Source organism: Lontra canadensis, unplaced genomic scaffold (genome assembly GCF_010015895.1).
Source record: "Lontra canadensis isolate GAN:19392208 unplaced genomic scaffold, GSC_riverotter_1.0 scaffold28, whole genome shotgun sequence".
In the NCBI taxonomy this organism is placed as follows: domain Eukaryota; kingdom Metazoa; phylum Chordata; class Mammalia; order Carnivora; family Mustelidae; genus Lontra; species Lontra canadensis.
The window spans coordinates 16,057,493-16,073,050 of record NW_022631022.1 but is presented as its reverse complement, the minus strand read 5'-3'; positions in this window follow the sequence as shown (position 1 = coordinate 16,073,050).

The following is a 15,558-nucleotide window of genomic DNA, read 5'->3' as shown; positions in this document are numbered from 1 at the left end:
GGGGGGAGGGGAGGAGGTGGGTTAACAGGTGGGGAAAGACAGGATCCAGGAGGGTCTGGGAGACAAAGTCTTCCTCGGGAGCGCTGGCGGCACATTTTCTATGGAAGGAAAAGAGAAAGGAATCGGCTCCAGGATTTATGTTGAAACATTCACCCCTTCTCCCTCCCTGCCCCTCCCTCCGCTGGCACGGGAGGGTTTTGTGAGGAACCAAGGCTCAACCGGTTCTCCAGACCACCCCTCTGCTTGGGAGGAAGCAACCCTTTCTTTGGGCTGGAGTTTCCTTTCTGCGATGTGTAAGTAACACCTGTTTATATGGGAAATCAGAAAATGTAGTGCCAAATATTTGAAGTCACCCAGAATTCTGTGTATTTCTGATCTATCAATGTACACAACACGCCTTTCAATAGTCCTCCCACTTATATGGACTCTGGAGTGTGCCGAGTTGCCTTTTCCACCCAGGGATAGATGGTGAACATCGTTTTTATGGTAATGTGTCCATTTTTATGACATTAATTATGAAAGAATTCTGTTGTATAGATGTACCATATTTAATGGAGCCCTTTTGGAGTATCTGGACACAGATATTCTTTCTGATTTTTATGAATATCCCCGAGTTCAGATATCTGTGTCCCATCTTCATCGTTCCTGGAGATGGACTCCCAGACGTGGAATTGTGGAATGCTGAGGCCAGTGCCTGGAAGGTCCCTGTCGCATCGCTCTCTAGAGAGGTGATGCCCCGTGCCTGTCCCCCACAGAGAGTCTGCGGGTCTAGGCAGAAGCCTCTCCCCACAAAATAGTACCCCCTCCTTTTTCACCTCCGCCAAAGGCATGCCACTGTTGTTTGAGTTTGCACTTTTATTTATTTATTATTTCTACTGAGATTGGAAAGATTTCCGCATGTTTCTTAGCCGCTTCTGTGTCTTTTGTGAATTGCTCGTTCATTTAGACTGACCTTTCTGTGTTTGCTTTTGCTTTCTCTTGACTGCAAGGAGTACTTTGGGGCTGAGCTGATGGCGTAGAGTTGAGCCAGGATATGGGCCTCCTGGCTTCCAGAGGTTTCTAAGATGCAAGGCAATGAGGCGATCGACCTGAAAAACCTGGGAGTGTACCAGCCCCCACTCCCCGCAGGAAGACAGGTGGGACAGCTTTCCATGGTGAGTTTTATTGGGAGAATGGACCATCTCCTGCCTTAACACAGAGGCTGGACCAAATGATTCTGGTGGTGCCTCTGATCCCTAGGTTCCATGAACGATTGGGGATTTGGAGCCCAAACGCAGGTGTGGCTTGGTTTCCACACCTGGCAGTGTCTGAGGAGGAAGGCTGGAGAGGTGGAGGAGGGGTGCTCCCCTTAGGCTCCTGGAGCGAGCAAGGACCACCCCCGTGGAGTTTGGCTCCCTTAGCACCGGGCGTAAGTGGCCCTTAGTGTTCTTTCCTTTCCACCTTTCCCTGGGATTCTGCCGGCCCCAGAAATGTGGACCACCAGAGCTACAAAGGTCCTGAAATTTCTTTCTGGGGGAGGAGAGGAGCCAACAAAAAGAAAAAGTAAAAACAAGGATGAACATACATACATGTGGCCACATTTATGCATTTATAAAAAGTTAATTATGTGTGCAGTGTACCCAAAAAGAAAAGGGACAAAACACTTCCCCCCACTCCAAAAGAATTATCCCCCAGAATTGTTCCACTAAAGTTCTGTTAAAGAATGGTGATGGGGAGGTGACACTCTTATCCACTCTCTTACTCTGCAGAAGGGGAAACTGAGGCCCAGGGGCAGGCATGGCGAGTGGCATTCGATCCTGAACCTTCTGCCACCAGCTCTGGGCTCCTTCTCTGTGGTGTCTGATCCTAGCAAGGGTGCTTTGAAGGGCTGTTTCTGGCCTATTGAAAGTATTCCTTGGGGCTAAGAAACTAAATCAGAGAATGGGCTGGGTTAGCAGATGTACAGGCGAAGGAGATCTATCCCATTTTTACTCTGACCTCTGTCAACAGGCCACCATCTCCAACCTACTGGGAAATTGTCCTGTTTTGCCTTCACTTCGCATACACATAACTTTGGGATTTTCCTTCTGAGCCTCCTAAGCCATCATTTCAGAGCTGCTGACACACATCACACAGAGTAGAGGTAGAGGGATGGAGAAGGAGCTTAGGTGAGAGTCAGGACTCCAAGATGCTTCTGGAATCTTTCCTTCTTGCTAAGAAGCTGCAGAGACTAATTTTTTTCTTCTAAGTGGAATGCTGGCTTTCAGGCATTACGACCCCCTACCCCAGTCTAGAATATTCTTCAGTTTCTCTCTTTTGACTCTCAATGTCCTTAGAAGCCTCTGAACCTGCATTACTGGGTCACATTCTCTTTTTCAGAACATGTTCCCAATGCATGTCTCGGTCAGATATCACAGTGTCTGTGGGGGAGACAAAACCAGGCCTGGGGGATGCCTTCTCTGCAGGGGCCATACCCCAAGATATGAAGGGACAGTCACAGGGCACATCAAGGTCAGAACTTCAAGACTTCTGACTCCCAAATCAGTGCCCTCTCTCATTCTCCAGCAGGTGCGTGGTGGGCGTTTCAAGAAGGTGGAACTTGACTGACTTAACAAGCTTCCTTGGAAGGGCCGCCCCAGAACTGAGCTCTGGGTGACTTCGAGGTCGGCCTGAGAGCGGTGGGCTGCTGCCAACCGGCCAGATGGCCCTTCCTGTGTTAGCCACTCTGCCCTCCTCCCAAACCCTGTGATTCTGCCACTTGCTGACTCCAGCCTCATTGGAACTGCTGGAGGCTCTGGGCTGGTGGATCTTTATTTTCCAGAGTTGCCCTAAATGCGTTACTCGGTTGCACAAAACCATTTCTTCATGGGCTGTTTCTCTTAATGGTCTGATGGTGCTACCCACACCCTTGGCGAAATTAGGAGCACAGCTGTCTTTGCTGCCTGCTCACCTCCTGTCTGGCCCGGCAAGCTGCCCATTGTCCCCGCAGTGGCCTGGCCTCGCCCCCGCTGCTGGTACCGTGTCAGCGCCAGGCATGAGAACCCCGATCCCGACAGCTCCCTGCAGCCCCGTGATGTTGCGGTTCAAGACAAAACCCCTGCACCGGGGGTTGCTGAAAACTGAGCCTGTAGCAGGTGACACCAGACTGAGAACAGGATGGTTGGTGGAATTCCCAGGTCTCCTTGTGCACGGGGGACACCATGCTGATGGTTAGACACCCCTCTTTCTCCTCTCTTTCTTCTGGATTAGACTTGCCGAGGATGGGTCCATCTGGTGGCTGTGCTCCAGAACCAATTCTAGGGCTTCTATCTCAGCTCTCCCCTGTCTTATTTCTCATGACTGCCCCCTTTGTCCCCTTTGCATCCCAAGAGAGCTGGCCATGTTCTTTTTCTGCTTTGCTGGTTTGTTTTTCTGGGTCATCAATCATATTTTTTACTACCTCCTTCAAAAGTGGTTTTTAATTCAGCTATTTTTTTAAGGATTTTATTTATTTATTTGACACAGAGAGAGAGAGAGAGCAAGAGAGAGCGAGCACAAACAGACAGAATGGCAGGGAGAGGGAGAGAGAGAAGCAGGGTCCCCGCTGAGCAGAGAGCCCAATGCGGGACTCGATCCCAGGACCCTGGGATCATGATCTGAGCTGAAGGCAGCCGCTTAACCGACTGAGCCACCCAGGCATCCCATTCAGCTATTGTTTTTACCTATTGGTGAAACTTCCATTTCTCACCTCCTTCTAATACCCACTTGTGCTTTCATCTTGAAATGAGATCCATATCTTCTCTCCAAGACTTTCTGTGTCTCTTTAAAGCAGGTCATGCCTCCGCTTTACTGAGCTCACTGAGAAGGTGGATGAAGGTGTTTCTGGAATCTCCAGCAGGGGGAGCAGCCCAGCTCAGTCCCTCATTCCTTACTGGTCCGCATTGTGATTTTGGTGGGGTCCCATAACCCCCATCCCAGCCTCTAGCACTCTAAGTGGAGTGGTGTTTCCTCTGTGTGGGGCTCTGGCCCCAGTTCACTGTGGTTCCAGCTCCGGCGGTCTGATGAGCAGGGTGATTTCCAGAATGTACTTCCCATTTCTGCAATTTGTTGTTTCTGGCCTGGTTTGTAAGCAGACAGTGACAAGGGTAGAGGGGGTACTGTGTGAGGATAGGTAAGAAGACTACTTCAAAGATAGCTCGTCAGAGATGGAGAGGAATGGTCGACCCCTTTCTAGTAGGTCCAACCCTGGGCCACTGAGACAGAACAGATGAGAGAAGAGGTGAAAAGAATCTTCTTACCTTTTCCTAGTGGGTCTCTGCTTGATGAAAAGCATCCTAGGTAGGTCAGATGATAACTGCTGGGAATTCTCTCTTTGTCTAAATTCCAAGCTATACTCAGTGAGAAGGTTTAAAGGCTAATTGGTGAGTCATTCACTATTTCAAACTAGAAATCTCATGTCCAATTTATAATGCACTCTTACTGTTTAATCCCTCCCCTGCATTGATTACCTTCCAACAACAGCTCCTGAATTTTCATTTGGGCTCCAACCATCTCTTAGTCCCAGTGGCCTGGGCGGGTCTCTGGAGGTGGGGCCCATGACCTTGACTTTAGCCAATCAGCACTTTGTATTCCCTGGACACAGTGATTGGTTCAGGGCTGGGCATGTGACTGGAGGTTGGTACTATCAGAATGAGGTTCAGGACCTTTGTGGAAACTCCTAGAAAGGAAACTCAGGTTTCCCCTCTAGACTTGAGTCTGAAGGCCTGTGAGCTGATCCCGCAATGGCATCCTGGAAACTGAGCATGAAGCTCCTGGAGAGAGACTGTGTCCTGGGGATAACAAAGACCTCTTGATCCAGCTTTGCCTGAAGCTGGCCCGACTTCTTGGATCTCCCAGCAATGAGAACCAATCAGATCTCTTTTTTGTTTAAGCCCCATTTGAGTCAGATTGTCAGTCGCCAGAAGGAGAATGATTTTGCATGTATACAGGTGTGATCATAGGGTTAGGGAAGAAAGAAGAACCAAATATCCTGAGGCTATATTTCCAGATATGTACAGTTATCTTTGGGTGGCAGGATTGTAGGTTATTTTTATTTTTCTCTTTGTATATTTCATTTTTTGACTTTTGGGGGTAACAAGCATGTTTGTAAACAAGAGCAAACAAAGAAGAAAAGCGTCCAGTAAATACTATATCAAACATTTACTTCTTCAGTTTGGATAGGCAAAGAGGCTAATGGGGCCAACTGCTCCTCCTGTTCTTGCTGAACTCATGGAATCACTCGTCAGACCCTCCTAGAGGGGCGGGGGTGACAGTGGAGGCAGACCTCCCAAACCAGGGCCCTGTAACAGCCTCCCGAGGAACTCCCCTAAAGCTGGAGGAGGAAATCCTTCTGCTTGCAATAAGGAGCAAACTTAATGACAGATGTTCTCACCAGAGAGGGTAAGAGTTGAAAATAGAAATGGTTTCAAGAGGTTTTGAAATGCTCCCGAGTGACATTTGAGTGGCAGAGTTGGAGAGGGGAGTGGTAGGTGTGGGGCTGTCTGGGGCCTCCTGGTGGGTGTCAGGGAGCCCCCCCCCCCGCACCGCAACTCTCCCAAAGAGGACAAGCCCAGGACACCTAGGAGGAGGGGCAGTGGGCGGCGCCTGTCCTCGAACTGCTGGCGTGTGTCCTACTTAAGTCTGGGACTCAGTGAGGCAGCTACCACTCATGTGGTAGCTGAGCGCTCAGGGCTGGGAAAGCACACGTGTTTTAGCACTTGCTGCATCTCGAGTGGCACAGAGGACCCATGAGCCATGTGGACCACGGAAACTTCAAATCATGAGTCGCTGTAGACTGTTGCCGCAGGCAAAGAACTCCTGGAGGCATCAAATGCTCCCTCTATCTGTACGTGCAGGAAGCTAAGTGGTGGTTAAAAAAGAAAGAAAGAAAATGTAATCAGGCTGGGCCAGGGAGTTCCTATGTGAGCAAGTTTGTGTGTGCGTGCATGAGAGGGAAGAGCGAAGAGAGAACGGGAGAGAAAATTTTAGAAATCGTGCAAGATGTTGTCTTTTCTCTCATGACATTTGGGATCTATTTTTCTGCAGCACTGTTTTTCAAAGTGTGTTCTGTTGTATTCTAGTTCTTGAGATAAATGAGCAGCAAGGAGATGTGTTCGTAGCAAAACTCATTTGGGAAATAATTGATGTATCCTACAGTCCTGTCTTCGGGAATCGCCAATGTATATTGGCATATTAAGGGCTCTGACAAGTCCTGCAGTGAAAGGACCTGGTTGACTGAATGGTCACAGAACTCATTTTGGGTGGATCGCCCACGTGCTGGATGGAATGAGGTATGAGGCCAACCATGCTGAGGGTCAGGACTCCCTAAAATGTGGATGGGGCCACCTACAAGATGGTGGAGTTTGGGGCATGGATGAGTTAACCAGCCAAGTTAGCCGTGTGATTCAGCCCCGGAATATTTAAAGCATAAGGTAGATTGTGAGATCTCAGCGTTCACCGGGTTTGAACACCTCCTTTTGTAGAGAGGGCCAATGAGGTCTATAAAGGGGAACGCTGTGACTCATTATGACCCATCAGAGCTCTTGGCTGTATACTATGACACCAGTGCTGGATAACCTAGGGGAAAAGAGAATTGATGGGGGGATAACAGGGCGCCCACCAAACCCATTGGAAGCCTGGAGAACTAGGCTCAGAAAACAGGCAGGAGACCAGAGAAGGCGGGCTGCTAAGGGCATGGCCAGACCCTGCCACAAAATCAGATTAGGCTGCTTCCGTCAGGGCCAGGACGCATTAGAAATGGACTTGTGGCTCTCAGTGTTATTCCCCATGGAAGCAGCTGACTGGCCCTGTGCCCCTCTCCAGCTGTCAGGGTCTGGGAGAACAGGTGTCTGGCTGTTTGGGTTTAGCCTGTCTCTCATCGAGCCTCACATTAAGGGAAGCTCACCCATTTGGTTGGGGGCAGTGAGGCTGTAGGTCCCGTCTCCTAACTTCCATGTCACAGGATGCAGCCAAGAGTACTCTTTCCTATAAACATTGAAAGTCTTGATGTAATGAACAGTTGGACCTCAATGCAGCCCTCCCTACCATGGAGGATGACATTTTGAAAATATCTGAAACATTCCCCTCTCCTGTTCTTGGCATTTTCTACCGTTTCTCCAATCTTTACTCTCTGACCTCACGGTACAGCAGAAACACAGAGGAAGAGAAACAAACGAGCGCGTACAGACCTTGTGAATCTCATAGCAGAGACTAGAGTTTGGGAATCTCAAAATTGCACCTTTTGAAGGCCCAAGTCCCGAGCATTCAGGACACAAGCCACTTTTCCCCACCTACCCAGATTAGATTAAAGATTCTCTGAAGGGGGTCTGGGGGAGAAGAAGAGGCCTCAGAAGGAAAGAATGAGTTACATGGGTCTCTGGGAATGGTCCTGCTGCCTGCTCCATGCCTCCGCCGCCTGAAGTGGGGAGCCAGCAGAGGACAGGCGATGGGTGTCCCGCTCCCTGAGAGAAGCTGGGAGCCTGGAAGCTCCACAGAGAAGCTCCAGCATCTGTGAGGGACCCGCAGCCCAGAAGGGGCTGCTTGAAGCCTGGTCTGCATTGCAATATCCCCACGAGGCCCCAGGTGCCATGTGAAGAGCAGCACGAGCTTTCTGCCCATGAACTTGACAGCCAGCAAATGTGGTGGGGAGGTGAGAGCAGGTGGTAGGCGTGGACCAAGAGCCAGAGAGCCATGGGAACGAGAATTCTTCACCAGCCCGTGATGGTGGCACCAAGGACTGGGTGGGCAATGCCCAGCGCAGCCGAGGTGTGGACAGCTGACCTCAGAGAACCAGATGTGCACCCCTGGGGGCCCTCACATGATGCCTCCCCCCACACCGACACGGGGCAACCGCTGAAGGACAAAAGGGAAAAACCCCAAATAAATCCCAGCAGGGGTCCTGCCGAAAGCAGAATTGTGGATCAAGGGAGAAATCAGGTTTCTTTTTTTTTTTTCTTTTTTTTTTTTTAACCCCATATGAATCTGTGGCCTATGAAATTCATCCTGATACAATACAGTTAAAACTAAGCCACAAACTTTACAAGGTTTCAAGCATTGATCTCCTTGAATGACTATCAAACACTATCTGCCTTGGGGTTTTCCTTACCACATCCTGGGCCAAAGTTAAAATGACGGTTGGCAGCTCTGCCCTGTAGAGGAGGGCTGGCCCAGGGGTTGTCTTCTGGGCTGTGCTGGTGGGCCCCATCCCACCATGGCTTAGTGTCCAGGAGCGGGGCCAGTCCACCATCGAGCCCAAGCTCCCAGGCTGCGCTCTCAGTGACTCCCTCTTGTTGCTGGTCAAGCGGTCAAGGACACCGGTGACATCTGTCCAGGAGAGGCCTCTGAAAGCCTCCCTCTGTGCTGGGACTGTGTGGACTTTGGTCACTAGCTGCCACCCAGCCCTCACGCCTCCAGGCACTTTCCCTGTGGTGTCTTCCTGCGATGTCAGGATCCACCCTGCAGGCCTCGGCGGGCCCCAGGTCACAGGTGTTGAAGAAAGGGACGAGGGGACCCAAAGCCTCTCAACATTCAGTCAAGCTGCCCCATGCGGATGTGGGACTTGGAAGAGCCGTGGGACGAAACAGGACTTCCAAGCCTGCGGCCTGCGGTGCCAACACAAGGACTCACCCCCAGGAACATGGGTTGACAGCTGAAGGAAGAAATTACCTGCGGGCTCTTCTGGAAGCAACTTCGGTTAGGCACGTTTTCGGGGGATTGGAATTTGGGTGGAATTCTGTCACAATACAGAAAACTCCCTTTTTGTCGATGGTGTCCGATAAAATCTCGTAAGCCAGCCGATCCAGGAACGGCTCGCCTTGACACAGACTCACGTCACCGAGAAAGAATCAACTCCAAAACCAGGGTGACTGAACCATTGGAGGGCTGAGAGCCTTGCCGCTGAGGGAATGCACGAGAACAGAGCCCACCAGGCTGCCTGGGTTCCCCGTAGCTGTGCCGGGCCCCAAGGCTGGTGCAGGATTCTCAGGGGTCTGGTTCTCCTCTGGGCCTCTCCTTGGGCGGGAAACTGCTTCCCTGGGGCCCCATTCTTGCCTGGGGAATGTGTCCCACTGAAATGGAGTGTCAAACATCTCCAGGCCCCAGAAACTGCCTTTGGTGCGAAACCCTCCCCCAAACCAGACCTTCCTCTCTCAGACGTGGTCTGAGTCCCTGTGGCTTCACACACCAGGATCAGACTCTCAGGCAACCCTCGTGGCGTGTCCACACCGGGGGTATCCCCCTCTGGATCTGGGCCTGTCCCTTTCTGCCCCGCTCGCTGCCCCTGTCCCCTTCGCAGACGCCGTGTGGCACAGGTTGGCACTACTGTGTGGGCCAGCCCTTCGGGGAACGTATCCTGGGCCTCTCAACCAGCAATCATTATCCCAATTTAAAGACGTCAGACCTGAGGCTCAGAGAGGCCAATAAATAACACGTCCAAGGCCACACAGCCCATAAATAAGAGAGGCCTTCACCAAGTCTACACTGCCTAGAATAGCTCCCGCGTCAGCGTGAGTGCTCCATAAATTCCCCTTAGATGACAGGACGAAAACAGCCTGATGAGGATAATGCTAAAAAGTTCACCGGCAACTAACTGCTGCTTAATTGTATTCATTGGAGCACCTGCTTTCGTGCCCCGTGCAGACCTACAGAGGAAGTGGGTTCCAGGCAACTGAGGCTGTGTGTAACACACACACACACACACACACACACACACACACACACACACCCTCCTTTAATGACCCGCCTGCAACTGATACACTGCTAAGTAGCATTTCTTGTACCGGGGAGATTCTATTTCCACACTAGCAGCAAATCTGACCTTTGTGTCAGCTGCCAGCTGCTTATAATTCTGACAGATGCAAGCACATTTCTGGGAAGCTGCAGCCACTCAGGGCCTTGCCGATCAACAGGCAGGGCTGGCGGCTTTGGGAAGATTGATCGGCCCCTGAGAATCCCATTTACGGCCCAAGCGGAGCCTGGGTTGACCACAGCCAGGGCACTAATGACTTCGGCAGCCCCCATCTAAATCTGTCAGCCGGGCCGGGTGGCGATATTAAAGAACGTTCTATTTATATGGAGCAGCAATTAGAGGAATGCTTGCCAATGGGGCACCGCTTCCAAGTAAATCCCTGGCCTTCCAAATGGTGTCATGCTCGTGGTTATTTTAATCCGCTTGGAATTTCAGGGATATTAATGTGACAGGCCATCGCGGAGGATTAGCCAGGTTTATTTCTGCTGACATTTCGGAGAGTACACCCAGGTCCCCAAGACGAGCCTTCTGCCAGCACAGGGCTGGGGTGGCAGCCTGGGCAGGAGGAGCAGCTGCAGAGAGGACGAGCTCTCCCTCCAGCTCCCAGTGCCCGTCTCTTTCCTCCTCCCGCCTTTCCCGAGGCACCTCTGTCTTCCCACCTCCTTCTGGGCCCCCTCACTCTCATTTCCCCCCTCTGCTCCACCCTTCTCTTGTTCTCTCCAGGAAACAAAACTGTATCCTCGATGGTCTTACAGGAAGACGTGGAGGGATCCCATTTGACAGTTAAAAGGCACTGGCTGTAACTGACAGATATGGGGTTGCCAGATAAAATTTTTTCAGGGTAAGTATATCCCATGCCACATTTTGGGATATACTTATACTACAAATTTTTATCAATGCTTATCTGAAATTCATATTTAACTGAGTGCCCTGAATTCTTATTTGCTAAGCCTGACAACCCTACATAGTGAAAGTGAGTATAAAGTAGAGACATCACTACTGGACAGAAGAGCATCACAACTCAATCCCTGGGTGGAATGTGTCCTTTGTCTCAGTCACCTGGTTGGGGGCTCTGAGGGCCCTGTGCATCCTGTTGTGCAGCCCCTTACTTTCTGATGGTCTTTTCCCCCACGACACTTTTTCCTGAAGGCAGAAAGCAGGCCTATTTCTCTTCAGATCCTCAGGCCCTGACATCGGTGACATCTGGAGGCTGTCAATAAATATTATTGAATGGATGAATAAAGGCACCGTTTTACTCTAATATTGGTGACGTTATCTTTCAAAGCATTTTTGGAAGTCTTCAGTTCAGTGATGAAACCAGTGAGAAGTGCCGGCCCCTTGTACTAGCTATTACTAGCTATGAGCTCTCCAGTTGCGAGATTGTGGAACATCTGGGAGGGCCTTCAGTAGCCCTCAGGGAGATAAGCAGCTGACTGTCACCAGCTGCTATGGGAACATTTTAGTATTTTAGTTGTTAGCATGGCTGCATTGTTGTATACAGCCTCGGAGCACTATTATCTACCTGTTTTAGAAAGAGGTAGAATTATCGCCACTCCCCTCTGACAGCTGAGCGAACAGAGAGGCTAAGAAGTTGACCACTGAACACACAGTCCCAGCAGCAGGGCCAACTTTGGACCCAGGCAGCCTGGCTGCTGGCTCTGTGCCGTGTTTCCTTTCCCAGTGGTGGCTGCTTATTTTTTTTTTTTTAAGATTTTATTTATTTATTAGAGAAAGGGAGAACACGAGCAGGGGGAGGGGCAGAGGGAGAAGCAGACTTTTCGTTGAGTAGGGAGCCCGATGTGGGGCTCGATCCCAGGACCCTGGGGTCATGACCTGAGCTGAAGGCAGACGCTTGACTGACTGGGCTCCCCAGGCGCCCCTATTTATTAACTTCCTATCATGTCTGTCTGCCGGGGATTATTCTATGTGTGCAGTCCGTCTGAGTCACGCCGGGCTGCTATAACAAGACCCTGGAGACCGGCTGACCGAAACCACAGACGCGGAGTTCTCACAGGTCCCGAGGCTGCAAGTCCAAGATGAAGGAGCCGCTGGTTCAGTTCCTGGTGAGAACTTTCTTCTTGGTTTGCAGAATGACGTCTAGCTGTGTCCTCATATGGCAGGGAGAGAAGGAGAGAGACAGAGAGGGGGAGGGTGGGGGGGTTCTCATGTCTCTTCTTGTGACAAGGACACTCATCCCAGCACAGGGGCTTCAGGTGGCTCAGTCAGTGAACATCTGCCTTCAGCTCAGGTGACGATCCCAGGGTTCTGGGATCGAGCCCCGCATCGGGCCCTCTGCTCAGTGGGGAGCTGGCTTCTTCTCCCTCTGTTGCTCCACCTGCTTGTGCTCTCTCTCTGTCAAATAAGTAAATAAATGAAATCTTAAAAATAAAGAAATAAACCCGATTCTCCCCTAAGGCCACCACATGGATGTTAGGGGTTCGACGCAAGAATCTGGGGAGGATACAACCTGTCAATCCATAATGCAGTTCCCAAAACAGCTCTACGGAATGGGCTCTTGTTCCCACTTTACAGATAAGAAATGGAGCCAGGCTGAGGTGAAGGTACTTGCCCAAGGCTCCAGCAAGGGTCAGAGCCGGCATCCTGCACACGTGAGACACCTCTCCACAGCCCGGTCTCAAGGCCCTCAGTGGCTGGGTTTCAGATGGCGGGTTCCCTTGATTCAGCCTGCGAAGTCCAACATTCCAGCCCCAACTAGCTGCACTGTGTCCCCTGTACCAGCCCAAGGGTTTTTGACCCTGGGGCCAGGGTTCTTATTTCTCAAAAGCCTGGCTCTCCCACCGGCCTGTCCACATGACCTTGGCTCACGGTGGTGGACGCTTCTAACTTCAGAGAGACCGAATGGACTGGGTTTGCTAGGAGGCAAGGGTCCAGGGAGAATGACGGAAGCCAGGGACATGAGCAGTGGCTTCCGGGTGGCAGAGGGGACACCATTTCGGTAGAGAGGTTGAGATGTGGGTGTGAGGAATGGTGAATGGAGCCCCCAGACACAGTGACAGATGGGGTTAGCCGTGATGTGAAGTGATGTGAAGAAACCCCCATCACCCTGGAGAAGAGGGACCTTCTGAGTTCCATTAGCAAAATCTCTACTTACCCACTGGTGGTAACTTCGGGAATAAGAAGAATTTGCTTCTGGGCCCCCCCAGATCACTCTGGTCATGGCCCAGGGGCTGTGCCTGAGTCCTCTGTGGTTGGCAGAGTATGGCGAGCCTCAAGGAACATCCCCCTGCCAGGGATTCCCTCTCTCCCGCTCCGTGGCTGGAGGCGGGAGTGTGCCGGCAAGGGCTGGCTGAGCTCTCGGACCAGGCATGCTCTGCACTGTGGCATTCTTGGCCCCTTGTCCCAGCTCACTTTCTCTTTTTTCCTTTTTTTTTTTTTTTAGCATTTTATTTATTTATTTGACAGACAGAGATCACAGGTAGGCAGGGGGGCGGGGGGGGGTGCGGTGGGGGGGGAGCAGGCTGCCACTGAGCAGAAAGCCTTATGCAGGGCTTGATCCCAGGACCCTGGGATCATGACCTGAACCAAAGGCAGAGGCTTAACCCACTGAGCCACCCAGGCGCCCATTTTCTCACTTTCTGCCTCTTCTCTCCCATACATGTTCAGGGCAATGAAAACAATTCTGGATCATCCTGGGGAGGTCCCGGCAATGCGGGTGGTGGGGGTGGGGTGCTCCAGCAGAGCTTGCTGGGGTCCAAGGAAGGTCTGTGTCTCGGTAGGGACGCTATCAGAAAGCAGAGTGGGGTCCAGGTCCCAAGACGGACAGAACTCAGGGCAGGTCTGGGAAGGCAGCCGAGGAGGCAGAGTGGTGCCCCAGGATTCACTCCAGACTCTGGGCAGTAGGGAGGATTCTGGCCTTTCTGCTGTACCCACGTGATTCACAGTCAAGCTTGGAGTAGATGGACCCTACACGATGGGACCCTGGGCCTGTTCCTGGGTGGGAAGGATGAGTATAAGGCCTGGGTGATCCTGCTGTGTGCCTGGTGCTGTGTGGACACTTGACACATGGTCACCCTGAATCCTCGCTCCAGCCTACGACGTGACAGTTACTGTCGACATGGACAAGTGGGCCATCGCATGTGAAGGAGCCCCTCAGGTCTCAAGGAGAAGAACTTGGGGGTCCTGCTTCTAACTCAGGGCTGCCTTGCTCTGGTGTCGGGTCACAGTTTGTCCCCATCCCCGCGTATACACACTGGTTAATTCTACGTGCCTACTGGATGGGCTAAGGGGTAAGATATTTTCTCTGGGTGTGTCTGTGAAGGTGACTCTGGAAGAGATGAACATTTGACTCAGTAGATTGAGTGAAGCAGGTGGCCTGGCCATGAAGTGGGGGTCATCCCGCCCCTCCCTGGGGCCTGAATAGAAGACCATGGTGAAGGCATGCAGCGTCATTCTCTCTTTTTGAACTAACAGGAGTGGAGCCAAGACAAACTTAAGCTTCTCCTGTCCTTCGACAGCAGTGCTCTTGGTTCTCAGGCCTTTGGACTCAGACTGAATTCTATCATTAGCTTTCCTGGTTCCCTACCTCCCAGACAACAGATGGTAGGACTTCTTAGCTTCCATAACCACATGGGCCAATTCTTTTTTGGGGGGTGTGTGGAATTCTTAGAACAAATCTCTTCTATTTGTCTATACATCTATCCATCACATATCTATGCATTCATCCCTCCATCCATCCATCCATCCATCCATCCCTCCCTCCCTCCATCCATCCATCTGTCCATCCATCCATCCATCCATCCAACTGTCCATCCATCCATCCATTCATCCCTCCATCCATCTATCCATCCATCCGTCCATCCATCCATCCAACTGTCCATCCATCCATCCATCCATCCATCCATCCATCCATCCATCCATCCTATTCTTCTGTTTCTCTGGAGAACCCTAGCTAATACACACTCTTTGGGCTCCAGGCAAGTGTATATTCAGCTCTCTGGTGTTCTCCACTTGGACATCTGCTCCTCTAAAAAGCCTTCCAGGACCCAGACTGACAGCTCCCCCTCCTCTGTGCCTCTGTAACCCGGTGCAGCCTTGTTTGATTATAATTGCCTGATGACTTGTTGGCCCCCCTCCACTGGGTGTCATTGTCTTTCCCTTTGCTGTGTTCCCAGACACCACTCCTGGCACACAGTAGGCGCTCTGTCTTTGTCTGTCCAAGGGTTGTGTCCAAAATGCATGTTCCTCCTCTCTGCACACTGAGGCTCCAGCCAGCCTGGCCAACCAGCGAGGAGGAGTCGCTGGGCAGGGATGCAGGCCACCTCTATGCAAAGTCAGGCCCTCCAGGGTAAGAATTGCTCTGTTATCTGTGTCTTGGCCTGAGCATCAGGGGCTAGGAACCTCATGACAACCCATCTGGGCAAGTAGAAATGTAAAAGAGTGTTTTAGAAGTGTTTGGACAATTCCTCTTGGAAATAATTTTGGATAGCAGCAAGAGCCCAGGGTTGTGCAGAACTTGGCCAGGGACTGAGAGGGAGACAGGCATGGCCTCTGGGGCTAGCTGTTTCACCCAAGTGGTGGCCAATCCACTTGTGGGTGCTTTGGCTTATTGGTATATTGGCTCCCCATCCCCAGGACCTGCTCACAACTGTCGATACCTTGGCTCCTTGGGAAGAGCCCCTCTTCCTGAACTGGAGTGGGCCATAGAGGGAGTGGTGAAGGCGGTGCCTTCTGTCTGAATCCAGCTGGGGTTTGAGCGCAGGAGGGGATGGAGTCCGCCAATAGAGAAATCACCGATGTCTACAAATAGCGTGGGTTTGAGGCCAGGATCTGCTGCATTCTTTTTGGCCATTTGTGAG